The sequence below is a fragment of the Dendropsophus ebraccatus genome, chromosome 1 (genome assembly GCF_027789765.1).
Source record: "Dendropsophus ebraccatus isolate aDenEbr1 chromosome 1, aDenEbr1.pat, whole genome shotgun sequence".
Taxonomy (NCBI): Eukaryota; Metazoa; Chordata; class Amphibia; order Anura; family Hylidae; genus Dendropsophus; species Dendropsophus ebraccatus.
In genome coordinates this window covers 82,407,512-82,423,403 of record NC_091454.1, presented here as the reverse complement: position 1 = coordinate 82,423,403, position 15,892 = coordinate 82,407,512, and the positions used below count along the sequence as shown (strand labels likewise).

Sequence of the window (15,892 nt, the reverse complement as noted above, 5' to 3'; positions counted from 1 at the left end):
CACACACTGAGCCTTCACAGAACATTTTGGGAGAATTTATCAAGACTAGTGTATCTGTACGCCACTCTTAAATAAAGCCCCGTCCCTATGCATACTGTTGGATTTAGTAAGAGACGCGCACTTCTTAGTAAGTCCTTCGGGACCTATACCTTCTCCCTTGTGTATGCCAGGGGCATAAATGATAAATACCCCCCATGTATTCTGATCTTCTACAATGCAGTCGGTGTACAATGCACCTAGGACCCTCTAACTACAACAGCTGCAAACGCTACGACACTCAGGATATGCTGGGAGTTGTAGTAGATATGAACAGACAACTCAACGGGTTGTCCATCTAGGAAATACAACTCCCAGCATACGATGAGACCTCTGAAGTGTAGGGCATGCTGAGAGTTGTAGTTATTGTTATTCACAATTGTGGTGGAAGTTGTAGTTGGTGAGAGTTGTAGTTATTGTTATTCACAATTGTGATGACAGATACAGATCAGTCCAGGATGGAACAGGGTCAGCATGTTGCTTCTCTCTGGTTTTTTGAGTGTACCCAGCATCAGTTTCACACTGGGACTTTCTCCGACTGCAGTACAGCACAGACATCAGGACCCACCAGAGACTCCTCCAGTGCGCCCTGATGACTTTGCTGTAGGGCGCTCCATGTCCCAGATACCCGGGCGAACATATAATTTATCTGTGTGTATGCGCCTTTAAAGCAGATGGGTAGCAGTACAATGGCTAGGTCATTTTTTGCACAGGGGCCCTCTGCAGTCTAGGTCCGCCCCTGGTATGTAAGTAACTGCATGAAGTGCCTTATGGAGCGTCTGGCTGTTTGTTGAGCAGTAAGGCCCAAGTGCAGTCGTTATGAGACATGCCAGTGGACTAGAATTATGGGTACAGAGTAAGTTAGAGATTCTGAGTGAAGCTTAACAACAGTAGCGAGACAAGCTAGTAAGCTGAGCCTACCAGCTGAGAACACTTTAGGTAATGTTCAACAAAAACCTAAAAGCAGCCTTTGCGAGACAATCTGGTTAGCTGGAGGGAGATGGAATTGCTGGATTGAGTTTGAGCTGTAGGACTATTCATCCACATCCACTCACAGTATGTAGACTGATTTTAATAACAATCTATGGTAACGGATGATGTCTTCAAGACCCATAGCAGTACAGTAGGCCAGTCTTTAGCTGACATCCCTCTGGCCTAACTGGTGGAACACTGGTTGTGCAATAGATGTGACAAAATATAATGTATTTGTTGATCCACATAAGGTTTACAGCTCACACAGTCCTCGTTATTCTAACACACTGTACTGCTGTAGAAGAAATATCATCATCACTAGGACAGAACATACATAACAGTATGAGATAATTTATTTGGAAGGCCAATATTGCCTAAGTGTTTTTCCATAATTTAAAAGACCTTTCTTTTTTATATATACATTTACTCAGTGTAAATTGTTCTATTTTAGTGATAGCCTTGAAGTAAATGTGCAGATTTGTATTTGAATTTAAAAAAAGAAGAAAAACACCTATAAATCTAGGACCCAAACAATCATGTAAAGGACCATAACTAATGTCCCCACATGTCACCTAGACCAAACTACACCAATTGTACACATGGGGAACCCAAAATAAGAATTAATAAAATCCAAAGTCTATTATTAGCCAAATTGTAAGTTTATTAAATCAATCACAGAAAACAACATTAAAAACAAGACCTGGGGAGGCGGGAGACCAGGCACCCGGGACAAATAAATATAAAGTGCCAATGCATCCAGAAAATGTGTGTACAATTTATAATTCATCCAGCATAACGTGCATAATAAAGTGACAGTGCCAGTTGCTACAGTACGCTGATAAGAATCACATGTAAACAAGCAAGTCCGTATGGATGACAGATAATTACCAGTTTGTATACCAAGTCCCAGTGCAGTGGTCCCCACCTCACACTCCAACGCCGTTTCGCTCTCTAAGCTTCGTCAGGGAGTAATGTGGTGGGGGTCCAGAGTTCCTATATACCCATCCAGTGACAGGGATTGGCCGTGTGAAATAAACAACACCTGGGTCGCATATTACCTGGCGATCCCCTTAACGCCGTGCACACACTGCCACGGGCCCGCCGGGCGGAAGCGGAAGTGACGTCAGGCGTGATGACGCCGTTCGGCAGACACGTTCCCACCCGACGTCCCGAGGCACACTGCGCATGCGCACGGGATCGCACACGACCCGGCGGCCATCTTTGAAATGGGAAACATTGTGGGCAATAGGTAACACATGTAAGTATGAAGATGCCAATATACAGAAATAGATATAGATGGTTATAAGTGCAATAACAGAAAAGAAGGGCTATGAAAATACACAACAAGAGCGCTATAAGTACAAAAATAAAAAAATAAAAAAGCAGACACTAATTCATAACTGCAATAAGATGGTGCAAATGGGAAATAATATGAACAATGGGTAACACACGTAGATAAATAAGCGCCATATACAGAGACAAATAGCTATAGGGGCAGTGATAAATATACAGAGCTTTATACATACCCATGAAAAGCTCTATAGGTACATTAATGCAAAAACAGACACTAAGTCAAGACTAAAAAAGTGATGAGTGCTAAAGGATAAAACATAAAACAACCATGCAAAATAAAAAGTGCCAAGTGCCAGTGCAGGTGCAAGTGCAAATAGTGCAGATAAAAGTGCCAGTGCTAGCAAGCAGAGTAAGTATTAAAAGGCAAAATAAGAAAAACTATGCAATGATTAAAGTGATATGCCAAAAGAAATATATGTGAATGCGCATAGGTAAGTGCTAACTGTGATAGTGTGGTGCTGAAATGTGAACTAAAGGAATATGTGTACATATGACCATCAATGTGATAAATGGCAATGATGTTGTACTGGTGATAAGTCTCATGTGTTCATCATCAATATATGTCATTGTATCAAAAGGCACCCAATAATATGTAGAAAGAGTTACTGCCCTTATATGTAAATCTATATGTGTAAAACATTCCAAACCCTGGACCCCCAATTACAACAGGTCAAAAAGCTAATTTGATGAATAAAAACACTATAAAAACAGAAGGCAGCATAGCATGTTAGTCGGTTGTTAAACCAATAAAGTAATGTCCTAATGGATATGATCAGGGCCTAATGGATATGAACAGGGCCCGAAGAATGAGAGGAACTAATGTCGTATCAAGTTATTATCACGGTTAAACCAGTACAGTGTGGATGGGTCTATCCCGTATAGATCAAAGGTAACTGGCATGGTAATGATATGTGACTAAGTCGAATGATGGGGCTGAGTACTGATAATATTTGCCTATAATCAACATGTCACAAAAAACATTTTTATATATGGTTCATTGGTGGACAAGAGGGCAAGGGAGTGTAGTGGGAATCAGCCAGATCAGAAATCAATGTGAATGGTGTAGACTGGATGCCCACAGACAAGGATATAATCCCAGAGTCATGACAAAATCAAGTATGATGATATTATAGTAGAGGTGACCAGGAGAGAAATAATGTGGGTGACATGCAGCAAAGCCATATGCGCCGCCATCTAGAACATGGCAACGCAGATGTGCCAGGGCCACATGTCAACCGCATCCTGCCTTTTACTAGTAATGGATGATCATGTTACAAGAAGCATGCAAAGGAGAATCTTTCATTCAAACCTCTTGGTTGTACGGTCTTTAACACTGTCATCCATTTGCTTTCTATTTGTAATAACCGTCTTGTGATGTCACCCCCTCTGATCCCCAGGTTTACGCGATCAATGCCTTTGATTTTCAGGCCCCGATGGTCACTCGCATGTTCTTTCATAAAGTGTCTTGGAATAGGTTTTAATTTTTCCAGTTCCCACGGATCAGTTCTTTCCAGATTGGCAGTTCGTTTAATATCCCTGACATGTTCCAGGATCCTGACCTTTAGTTGTCGTGAAGTCATCCCTATATATAGGAGACCGCATGGGCAGGAGGCCTGGTAGATTACTCTCTCTGTTGTGCATGTGATATGATGGACCACTTTGTACTCCCTCAGTCCTGTGGAGTCAAAAAAGCTGTTACCGATATTCACATACGAACAGGCAGTACAGTTGTTGCAGGTGTAACATCCCCATTTTGGGCCCCTGGACTGGAATATATAGTTAGAGCGGGGTGAAACATAGTGGCTTTTAACCAATATGTCACCCAAATTTTTGCACCGCTTAGCTGTCACCAGTGGAAAGTCAGGGATAAACTGTGTGATCTCCCTGTCCTGTTTCAATATGGGCCAGTGTCTCTTAAAAATGTCCACCATTTCATGCCATCTTGAATGATAGTTGGTTATAATCCGAGTTTTACCTGAGTCTTGGCGTCGTGGTTTAGATGTTAGTAAGTCTCTCCTGTTGCATGATTTGGCAAATTGGTACCCCTCTTCAATATCTGTTTGATTATATCCCCTTTTACGGAATCTATCCTTCATATCCCTCGCCTGTGTCTCGAATTCCTGATCATTATCACAAATTCTCCTTGTGCGTATAAATTGTCCCTTTGGTATGCCCCGGATCGTGTGTCGAGGATGGGCTGAAGAAGCATGGAGTAAAGCATTAACACTGGTGGATTTACGATATAATGTGGTTTCCAGTTTCCCCCCCATACCTACCTTGATTTTGATGTCAAGAAATTCAACCTCCTGTTGTGATATCTGCCAAGTTAGCCGGATGTTTTTGTCATTGTTGTTTAGATCATATAGATGCCGTTCCAGAGACTCACGGGATCCCTGCCAGATGAAAAAAATGTCGTCGATGAATCTCATCCAGGAGACGACAATGCCGTCCCCCGGATGAGATCCACCGTATTCAATCTCCCTTTCCCAGTGGCCAAGAAATAAATTTGCATATGATGGTGCACAAGTCGCCCCCATTGCCACGCCACGGGTTTGTAAATAAAAGCGATCCTTAAAGGTAAAATAATTATGGGTAAGTACAAATTGCATTAAATCCACAATTAGTCCCCGTAATCCAGGATCCATACCTTGAACCTCCAAGAACTTTTGCACTGCCTCCATACCATGCCGGTGATCGATGCATGTATATAACGATTCAACATCGCAACAGACTAGATACATATCCTGTTCCAAAATGACGTCCTCAATTCGTTGTAAGACCTCCGTGGAGTCTCTGGTGAAAGAGGGTAAGGTTACCACAATAGACTTCAGATAAAAATCAATAAAGCGGCATACATTCTCACATAGGCCACCACGGCCTGAAACAATTGGCCTACCGGGAGGGTTTTTCTGATCCTTATGAACCTTTGGTAATAAATATAAGGTTGGGATCACCGGGTTGCTGGTTCTCATGCCTTCAAAAACTGTTTTCGTTATTATGCCGTCGGTCAGTGCTTGATCTAAAATGTTTGTGAGTTGTCCCTGAAAAAGGGTCGTGGGATTAGCATCCAGTTTGCGATAGCAATTACGATCATTCAACTGTCTGTACACCTCCCGCTCGTATGCCTCCACTGGCCAGATTACCACGTTTCCACCCTTATCTGCAGGTTTGATTATTATGTTTTTTAATGCGGCCAGTTCTTGTAGTGCCCTGCGTTGAGATGAAGATAGATTATCATACCTGCGTTGTTCTGAAAGGTGTTCAAGGTCTTCTAATACAAGACGTACAAAAATTTCCACTGCTGGACTCAGTGCTAAGGGTGGGAACGTGGTGGACCTTCTTTTTATATAATCAGGAAACTTGCTGGGGCCCTCCAGTTGTTCTGCCCATAGCTCCTCCAGTGCCCTTAACGCCTCCAATTCCTCTTCTGCTGTAAATAAACAATGTTGATTTTTAGAGAAATGTTTTTTTAACAATAATTTCCTGGCAAACAAAAAAACATCCTTAGTGGCCACAAATCTGTCAAATCTGGCTGCGGGGCTGAATGACAGGCCCAAAGATAACACAGACAACTGTGCTGGAGAGAGGGAAATATTAGATAAATTGAGTACCTTAAGTTGTTGTTGATCATTGCCCTCATTGGTCCGATATTCCTTCCTCTTTGCTCCTCTTCTCCCATATGATTGTTCTCGATAATTAGATTCCAGAGATGTGGCATTGGAGGCCTGTGAGGAGTTGCTCACCAGTGATTGGGTGGAGGGTGTTCTCATCAATTGACCATTTTGTCTCCATCTGAAGACCCGTCCATTCGTATGGTCCTGTACATCACGTTGATATTTCCTTGATTTTAAATTCTGAATCTCTGTTTCCCATTTCTGTAGGTCCTTCTTCAGGGATGATTCAAATAGATCCAATGTCTCCGTGGTAATAGAAGACTTCAGCTGCTCCTGTAAGACCCCAATTTTTGTCTCCATGCTTTCTACTTTCTTGGTTTCCATCCCAATCAGTAGTTGCATGAAGGTCCTGGAGCATAAAGTACATGCCTCCTCCCATTTTTTCTTTACTATTTCATCCTCCACTACAAAAGATGGCAGTACTGGGACACGTAGTCCTCTTGGTACCAAATTCTTAGCTACATACTGTTCCAAAGCCGCTCGATTCCACCATGACCGTGTTCGCTTATGCCAAGCCTCTCTCAAACTTCTTTGAGTGTCCACAGCTTCCTGTGAGTCCGTGGAGATGCTGCCTCCATCATTAAAAACCTGTGAGAGTTGCAGTGTCCATTCACTGTCTTTGATGCGTAAATCCATAATGGAAGTTGTTCCTAGAAAAACCACAAAATATGAAAAACACCTATAAATCTAGGACCCAAACAATCATGTAAAGGACCATAACTAATGTCCCCACATGTCACCTAGACCAAACTACACCAATTGTACACATGGGGAACCCAAAATAAGAATTAATAAAATCCAAAGTCTATTATTAGCCAAATTGTAAGTTTATTAAATCAATCACAGAAAACAACATTAAAAACAAGACCTGGGGAGGCGGGAGACCAGGCACCCGGGACAAATAAATATAAAGTGCCAATGCATCCAGAAAATGTGTGTACAATTTATAATTCATCCAGCATAACGTGCATAATAAAGTGACAGTGCCAGTTGCTACAGTACGCTGATAAGAATCACATGTAAACAAGCAAGTCCGTATGGATGACAGATAATTACCAGTTTGTATACCAAGTCCCAGTGCAGTGGTCCCCACCTCACACTCCAACGCCGTTTCGCTCTCTAAGCTTCGTCAGGGAGTAATGAGGTGGGGGTCCAGAGTTCCTATATACCCATCCAGTGACAGGGATTGGCCGTGTGAAATAAACAACACCTGGGTCGCATATTACCTGGCGATCCCCTTAACGCCGTGCACACACTGCCACGGGCCCGCCGGGCGGAAGCGGAAGTGACGTCAGGCGTGATGACGCCGTTCGGCAGACACGTTCCCACCCGACGTCCCGAGGCACACTGCGCATGCGCACGGGATCGCACACGACCCGGCGGCCATCTTTGAAATGGGAAACATTGTGGGCAATAGGTAACACATGTAAGTATGAAGATGCCAATATACAGAAATAGATATAGATGGTTATAAGTGCAATAACAGAAAAGAAGGGCTATGAAAATACACAACAAGAGCGCTATAAGTACAAAAATAAAAAAATAAAAAAGCAGACACTAATTCATAACTGCAATAAGATGGTGCAAATGGGAAATAATATGAACAATGGGTAACACACGTAGATAAATAAGCGCCATATACAGAGACAAATAGCTATAGGGGCAGTGATAAATATACAGAGCTTTATACATACCCATGAAAAGCTCTATAGGTACATTAATGCAAAAACAGACACTAAGTCAAGACTAAAAAAGTGATGAGTGCTAAAGGATAAAACATAAAACAACCATGCAAAATAAAAAGTGCCAAGTGCCAGTGCAGGTGCAAGTGCAAATAGTGCAGATAAAAGTGCCAGTGCTAGCAAGCAGAGTAAGTATTAAAAGGCAAAATAAGAAAAACTATGCAATGATTAAAGTGATATGCCAAAAGAAATATATGTGAATGCGCATAGGTAAGTGCTAACTGTGATAGTGTGGTGCTGAAATGTGAACTAAAGGAATATGTGTACATATGACCATCAATGTGATAAATGGCAATGATGTTGTACTGGTGATAAGTCTCATGTGTTCATCATCAATATATGTCATTGTATCAAAAGGCACCCAATAATATGTAGAAAGAGTTACTGCCCTTATATGTAAATCTATATGTGTAAAACATTCCAAACCCTGGACCCCCAATTACAACAGGTCAAAAAGCTAATTTGATGAATAAAAACACTATAAAAACAGAAGGCAGCATAGCATGTTAGTCGGTTGTTAAACCAATAAAGTAATGTCCTAATGGATATGATCAGGGCCTAATGGATATGAACAGGGCCCGAAGAATGAGAGGAACTAATGTCGTATCAAGTTATTATCACGGTTAAACCAGTACAGTGTGGATGGGTCTATCCCGTATAGATCAAAGGTAACTGGCATGGTAATGATATGTGACTAAGTCGAATGATGGGGCTGAGTACTGATAATATTTGCCTATAATCAACATGTCACAAAAAACATTTTTATATATGGTTCATTGGTGGACAAGAGGGCAAGGGAGTGTAGTGGGAATCAGCCAGATCAGAAATCAATGTGAATGGTGTAGACTGGATGCCCACAGACAAGGATATAATCCCAGAGTCATGACAAAATCAAGTATGATGATATTATAGTAGAGGTGACCAGGAGAGAAATAATGTGGGTGACATGCAGCAAAGCCATATGCGCCGCCATCTAGAACATGGCAACGCAGATGTGCCAGGGCCACATGTCAACCGCATCCTGCCTTTTACTAGTAATGGATGATCATGTTACAAGAAGCATGCAAAGGAGAATCTTTCATTCAATCTTTTGGCATATCACTTTAATCATTGCATAGTTTTTCTTATTTTGCCTTTTAATACTTACTCTGCTTGCTAGCACTGGCACTTTTATCTGCACTATTTGCACTTGCACCTGCACTGGCACTTGGCACTTTTTATTTTGCATGGTTGTTTTATGTTTTATCCTTTAGCACTCATCACTTTTTTAGTCTTGACTTAGTGTCTGTTTTTGCATTAATGTACCTATAGAGCTTTTCATGGGTATGTATAAAGCTCTGTATATTTATCACTGCCCCTATAGCTATTTGTCTCTGTATATGGCGCTTATTTATCTACGTGTGTTACCCATTGTTCATATTATTTCCCATTTGCACCATCTTATTGCAGTTATGAATTAGTGTCTGCTTTTTTATTTTTTTATTTTTGTACTTATAGCGCTCTTGTTGTGTATTTTCATAGCCCTTCTTTTCTGTTATTGCACTTATAACCATCTATATCTATTTCTGTATATTGGCATCTTCATACTTACATGTGTTACCTATTGCCCACAATGTTTCCCATTTCAAAGATGGCCGCCGGGTCGTGTGCGATCCCGTGCGCATGCGCAGTGTGCCTCGGGACGTCGGGTGGGAACGTGTCTGCCGAACGGCGTCATCACGCCTGACGTCACTTCCGCTTCCGCCCGGCGGGCCCGTGGCAGTGTGTGCACGGCGTTAAGGGGATCGCCAGGTAATATGCGACCCAGGTGTTGTTTATTTCACACGGCCAATCCCTGTCACTGGATGGGTATATAGGAACTCTGGACCCCCACCACATTACTCCCTGACGAAGCTTAGAGAGCGAAACGGCGTTGGAGTGTGAGGTGGGGACCACTGCACTGGGACTTGGTATACAAACTGGTAATTATCTGTCATCCATACGGACTTGCTTGTTTACATGTGATTCTTATCAGCGTACTGTAGCAACTGGCACTGTCACTTTATTATGCACGTTATGCTGGATGAATTATAAATTGTACACACATTTTCTGGATGCATTGGCACTTTATATTTATTTGTCCCGGGTGCCTGGTCTCCCGCCTCCCCAGGTCTTGTTTTTAATGTTGTTTTCTGTGATTGATTTAATAAACTTACAATTTGGCTAATAATAGACTTTGGATTTTATTAATTCTTATTTTGGGTTCCCCATGTGTACAATTGGTGTAGTTTTGTATTTGAATTTAGTTGCTTTCTGAACATCCAAATGTTTTTTTTTTTAACTGTTGAAGTAAAGTCTTATTTTAAAAGGTTATTTATGAATAGTAAAGGAATACACAATATTTTATCATAGGAATCTTGCGCATCCTCAGATGAGATAGACATAGGAGCTGTCACATGAAATAGGCTGCAACTGTCAGTAATAAGGGTGTAAAATTTAGACTGGTGCAAACTGCCCAAGGCAACGAATCACAGCTCAGCTTTAGGCAGTGCTGAAAGGAAAGCTGAGCTGTGATTGGTTGCTGTGGGCAGTTTGCACCAGTCTAAATTTTACACCCTTTGATAAATCTCCCCCTTTGTGACAAAATTATCCCGGTCCTGAAAGGGTTGTTTCCTGCTGTCCAAATTTAAGAAACCATAGCGTTTACTCCTCAGTCACAATCATTTTTTACTCAGCACTCCTTTTCAGTATTTACTGCCAAATTTTCAAAAGTTCCCTGCCTTCTTCACAAAATGAAAATCGGTAGAGGGTTCTTAACATCTTGATGATTGCTGATACACCTTTTTAAGGTGGCTTGGCAGTCATTGCATATAGAGAGAGCTATGCCCACTCTATATGTTTTGGGTCAGATATATTTTACTAATGACACCTGCCTGCAACCAATGGCGGATTAAGTATACCATTAACTCCAGACTGTTCACAAAATTTAGTCCCGCCACCCCACTGTGATGCATCGCTAGTTATAAATGTCTCAATTTCAAGGAGCAAAATCAGAGCTGGGTTCTTTGCCAGCAGTAAACTTAGTGGCCAAGATTTTAGAGATACTTTTCTGGGTTAAGAAGGCGTTTTTGGTAAATAAAATGATTTACAAATATGTTAGGAATCATGCAAGCTCTCAAATGGAGTGAATCTGTTTGAAATTACAATGACCATTTAAATGTAAAAGTAGTGACATTTTGTGTAAAAAAAAAAAATGACTGCAGAATCCCTTTATTATATAGGTAAGGTATTGCAATTTATAAAATAAATGGTAAATCCTTTTTCCTTTCCTTTTTCTTCCTTTCTTATAATTTCAAGCACATACTATACTATAAAATGCATGCTGTTACACCAGGTGTAAACGTTTGCAGTTTTATTTGAAGTAGATGTGCTTGGAATTTCCCTTTAGTGTTTCAACTAACCTTCTATAGTGCCTAGTAATACTGCTGCTAATAGTGATTTAAGAGCTTAGAGATCAAGTATATCACTGCTTTAAGTGAACAATAAAAGTTGGATATATTTCAAAGCCCTGTAAGCCCCAAGCTTAAGAATTAAAAGTAAATTATTATGAACAATCGATGAGTCTTCAGGTTTTTATTTTTTAATATGTTTGTTTATAGAACAGGAAATCCTACAATATACAGGGTCTAAAGTCTCAGGACAACCTTTTATTTCCGAAACAAAAGGAAAAATGAATGTACCTGAATACCCCAGTAGTAATTGGCGAGGTCTGCCATCTTAAGAGTTGTCTTTTTTGATATGCTACATGGCTATCTTCCTATTGAAAAAACTTGTCCTTGATCCAAGAGGCTGGCTTTCTAGATGTCTCATGTTAGTGACATAGCCTAAACCCCTAGAGGGTAACTTAAGGGCCCATAGAAATCTATGGGTCTATTAAGATATTTCTTGCCACTACCCATACTGCCATCCATGCCATGAAAAAATACGACATGTCCTAGTACGGAGGCGGATCATGGCACAGACTGTTCAATAGAAGTCTATGAAATTGTATTTTTTTCACTGACTCCATGGATGCCACATCTGTGGAATCCATGAAAAACAGGGATCCCGTGTCACCTGCATGAGCTTTCCCTCCCCATCTGGCAGGGCATTCCCACAGATGAGCGCTTGACCTCCACCCCACCACGTCACCTGCATCCCCTCAAATGAGCTATAAACCCATGGCTCAGACCTGGTAGCACATAACCACCCACAGACAAACTCAGGTTTCATCGGAGGGGATGCAGGTGACATGGTCAGGGCAGTTGGGGGTGTTGTGCACTCATCTGAGGGGATGTCAGTGACATGATCAGGGGGTGTCAGGCGCTCATCTGTGGTATGTACTGCCAAGTCACATCAGTGAAAACAATGGACATGGATGCAATTACAGATCATTTACCAGTTTTTGCGGCCCAGAAAAATCACTGAACGTGTGAATGAGCCCTAATTATAGAGACAACCACTAATATAAATATCATGATTATTATTAGCCACAAATGATGATATGTAATATGTATGTGGCCACTGAGTAATCTGGCAGAGCTGTTGTTTAGACTGGCGTGGTGGCTTTTATTATTGTGTTATACCATTGAACATTTTATAAACAAAGTCTCTTCAGACCTGGCTAACCATTACCCCACAACAGTGTTTTCTTTCCAGGTTTGGCTGTGTTATTCTGTTCTGCTTTTTATTCTCCTCCCCTAGCTTCTCTCACTAGTGACCTACATTATTGCGTGCTCTGGGAAAGGCTTTACACTGCAAGGGTAATGATGGCTTCTGTGACCAAGCATGTCTTTAATGAACACCCCACAACAATGATAGTTTATCCACATTTATTACCAGTCAAAGTGGTCCACCTCAATCACAGTGCCCCCCACCCCCATCCCCAAATAATCACAATGCTATCTCCTGACATTCCTCCTATATCCCCTGGTATAAATGGTATACACGAGTATAAAGTTTGAGGTCTGATAAGGGTGTGTGAATTAGGGTGTGTCAAGGTATTTCCTACTGTTCCAACATCAATGCTTGTTTACAAAGATATGAGTAACTATAATGCGTCATTGCTGCTGATATGTTAATAATAAATAATAATAAACAATGGACGTTAAAGTAGCGGAAGATGTAACATGTTATAAGAGCGGTAGGAGAAGCAACACACGCTACTGCCAGATTCTTTTATGAACTACTGAACAACCACTTAAATTTGCTTGTTAAGACCATGTTCACATAAAGTATATTTCTGTAAAAGTACGGCCATTGTTGGCGATTGCAACAACGGCCATGATTATTATGAAAATATACGTTACCTTGCTGTCTATGGAATCAAGGACAGAGCGTATACACAAAGTATACGCTCCGACCGGGATCTCTAGCAGCGCCGTAGAAAACTGGCATGTCAGTTTTTTGAGGCCGCTATTCGTTGAAAACCCTGTCAGTGCACACTATGGAGCGAGCGGCTCCGGCTGCCTGCTCCATAGTGTGCAGTGGAGATTCCTGATGCAGGCGTCCAGAAATGCGCTCGCATCAGAACTCTGCGGCGCTAAGGATGATCTTAAATGAGAGCGTCCATTCCGTGACTCGGTCGGGTCACCGAATGGCCGGTCTCATCCAGCGTCTGAACATAGAATAAATTTGTAATTCAAGGGCATTCATTATATTAAGAGTGTTTTAAAGGAGTTAGGTTGGGACATGGTCATTGTAAGGGGTAGTGTGTATGAGTGTTGTAAACATTTTGGTTCAGTTATCCAGAAAAAAATGAAAGAGAAGCTTGCTAACCCTCATTAAAAGACATATGAGCAGAGTTTTAAATATACTTATTTTAGAAAACTGTAGGATTTCCTATTCTGTTAACCCCTTAAGGACCGGGCCTGAAATGGCCTTAAGGACCGAAGCAAATTTTATGAATATGACCTGTGTCACTTTATTCATTAATAACTTCGGGATGCTTTTACCTATTTGGCTGATTCTGAGAATGTTTTCTCGTGACATATTGTACTTCACATTTCTTGTACATTGGAGTCGATACTTATAACGAATCTTTATGAAAAAAACCAAAATAACGTGAAAAGTTGTAAAAAAATGCATTTTTCTAACCTTAAAATTTTTCTGCTTATACAGAAAATGGTTATGCCACATAAATTATATATTAAATAGCATTATTTTTTAGACAATAGAAAGCATAAAACATTAGCAGCAAATTTCCAAATTTTCAGATATTTTTAGGGACCTGATCAGGTTAAAAGTGTATTTGAGGGGACTGTATGTTAGAAAGCCCCACAAAGCACCCCATTTCAGAAACTGCACCCCCAAAACTCACAAAAGCCCCAAAACCCCAAAAGCACATCCAGAAAGTTTTTTAACCCTTTTGGGGAGTCACAGAAATAAAAGCTAAGTGTGTAAGAAATTAGAAAATTTTAATTTTCTGTGCAGAGATTTTATTGTAATCAAATATTTTTCATAATTATAAACTTATTACCAGAGAAATGCACCCCAATATTTATTGCCCCGTTTCTGCAGTTTATAAAAATACCCCATATGTGGCCCTATTGCGCTATTTGACGCAACCACAAGCCTCAGATATAAAGGAGCGCCTAGTGCATTTCAATGGCTCCGTTATATTTGGTCATTTCTGACTGTACCACTTCAGGTTGGCAGAGGCTCTGTGGTGCCAAAACCTAAAAAACACCACTAAAGGGACACCATTCAGAAAACTACACCCCTCAAGGAATGTAACAAGGGGTGCGGTGAGCATCTGGACCCCACAGGTGCTTCACAGATTTTCCCAACAATATGGCGTGAAAAAAGACAAAAGTATTTTTTACACTAAAACGTTGTTCTAGCCTTCAATTTTTCATTTTCACAAAGGGATAAAAGGAAAAAAAAAGCACAAAACATGTAGCGCAGTTTCTCCCAAGTACAGAAATACCCAACATGTGGACATAAAGTGCCAAGCGGACGCAGGACGAGCCTCCAAAGGGAAGGAGCGCCAATTGGCTTTTGGAAGCTGGATTTCACTGGAATGGATTTCAAGGGCCACGTTGCATTTACAGAGCCCTCGTGCTGCCAAAACACTGGAAACCCCCCACAAGTGACCCCATTCTGGAAACTATACCCCTCAAGGAATCTAACAAGGGGTGCAGTGAGCATATGAACCCCACTGGTGATGGGCACAAATGTGGAAAAATGTGACGTGAAAGTGAAAATTTTCATTTTTTCACTTTCACGGCACAAATGTGCCCATCATCAAGGGGTCCATATCCTCATTGCACCCCTTGTTAGATTCCATAATGGGTTTAGTTTCCAGAATGGGGTCACTTGTGGGGGGTTTCCAGTGTTTTGGCAGCTCTGTAAATGCGACATGGCGTTCATCATCCATTCTAGCCAAATCCAACCTCCAAAATCCAAATGGTGCTCCTTTCCTTCGGAGGCTTGCCCTGCACCCACATGGCACTTAATGTCCACATGTGGGGTATTTACGGACTCGGGGGAAATTGTTCTACACATTTTGTGTTTTTTTCTCTTTTAACCCCTTGTGAAAATGATAAATTCAAGGCTAGACCAACATTATAGTGTAAAAAATGTAATATTTCATTTTCACGCCACATTGTTCCACATTTGTGCCCGTCACCAGTGTGGTCCATATGCTCACTATACCCCTTGTTACATTCCTTGAGGGGTGTAGTTTCCATAATGGGGTCGCTTGTGGGGTGTTTCAACTGTCTTGGCAACACAGGGGCCTTTTAAATGCAACATGGCCCCTCGAAATCCATTCCAGCCAAATTCAGGCTCAAAAAACCAAATGGCGCTCCTTCCCTTTGGATTCTTACCCTGCACCCGCATGGCACTTTATGTCCACATGTGGGGTATTTCCGTACTCAGGGGAAATTGCTCTACACATTTTGTGTTTTTTTCATTTTTAAGCCCCTTGTAAAAATGAAAAAAATCAAGACAAGATCAATGAATTAGAGTAAAAATTTAAAACAAATTACACTAAATGTTGGTCTAGTCTTTTTTCCATTTCCACAAGGGGTTAAAAAAGAAAATAAACACAAAGCGTGTAGGGTAATTTCCCCTGAGTACGAAAATACCCCACAT

At 41.2% G+C, this 15,892-nt stretch overlaps 1 protein-coding gene and 1 long non-coding RNA gene across 3 annotated transcripts in view; both read right to left on the bottom strand.

Moving 5' to 3' along the window:
* NTS (neurotensin) overlaps positions 1-15,892 on the bottom strand; it is a 232,060-nt gene that overhangs the window by 113,168 nt on the left and 103,000 nt on the right. The window lies entirely within an intron of this gene.
* Positions 2,004-5,398, bottom strand: LOC138774827 (uncharacterized). The gene is made up of 5 exons (XR_011360410.1): positions 5,258-5,398; positions 5,009-5,154; positions 4,638-4,754; positions 4,337-4,558; positions 2,004-4,036 (listed from the first exon to the last, which is right to left on the bottom strand). It is a non-coding gene; the product is annotated as an uncharacterized lncRNA (long non-coding RNA).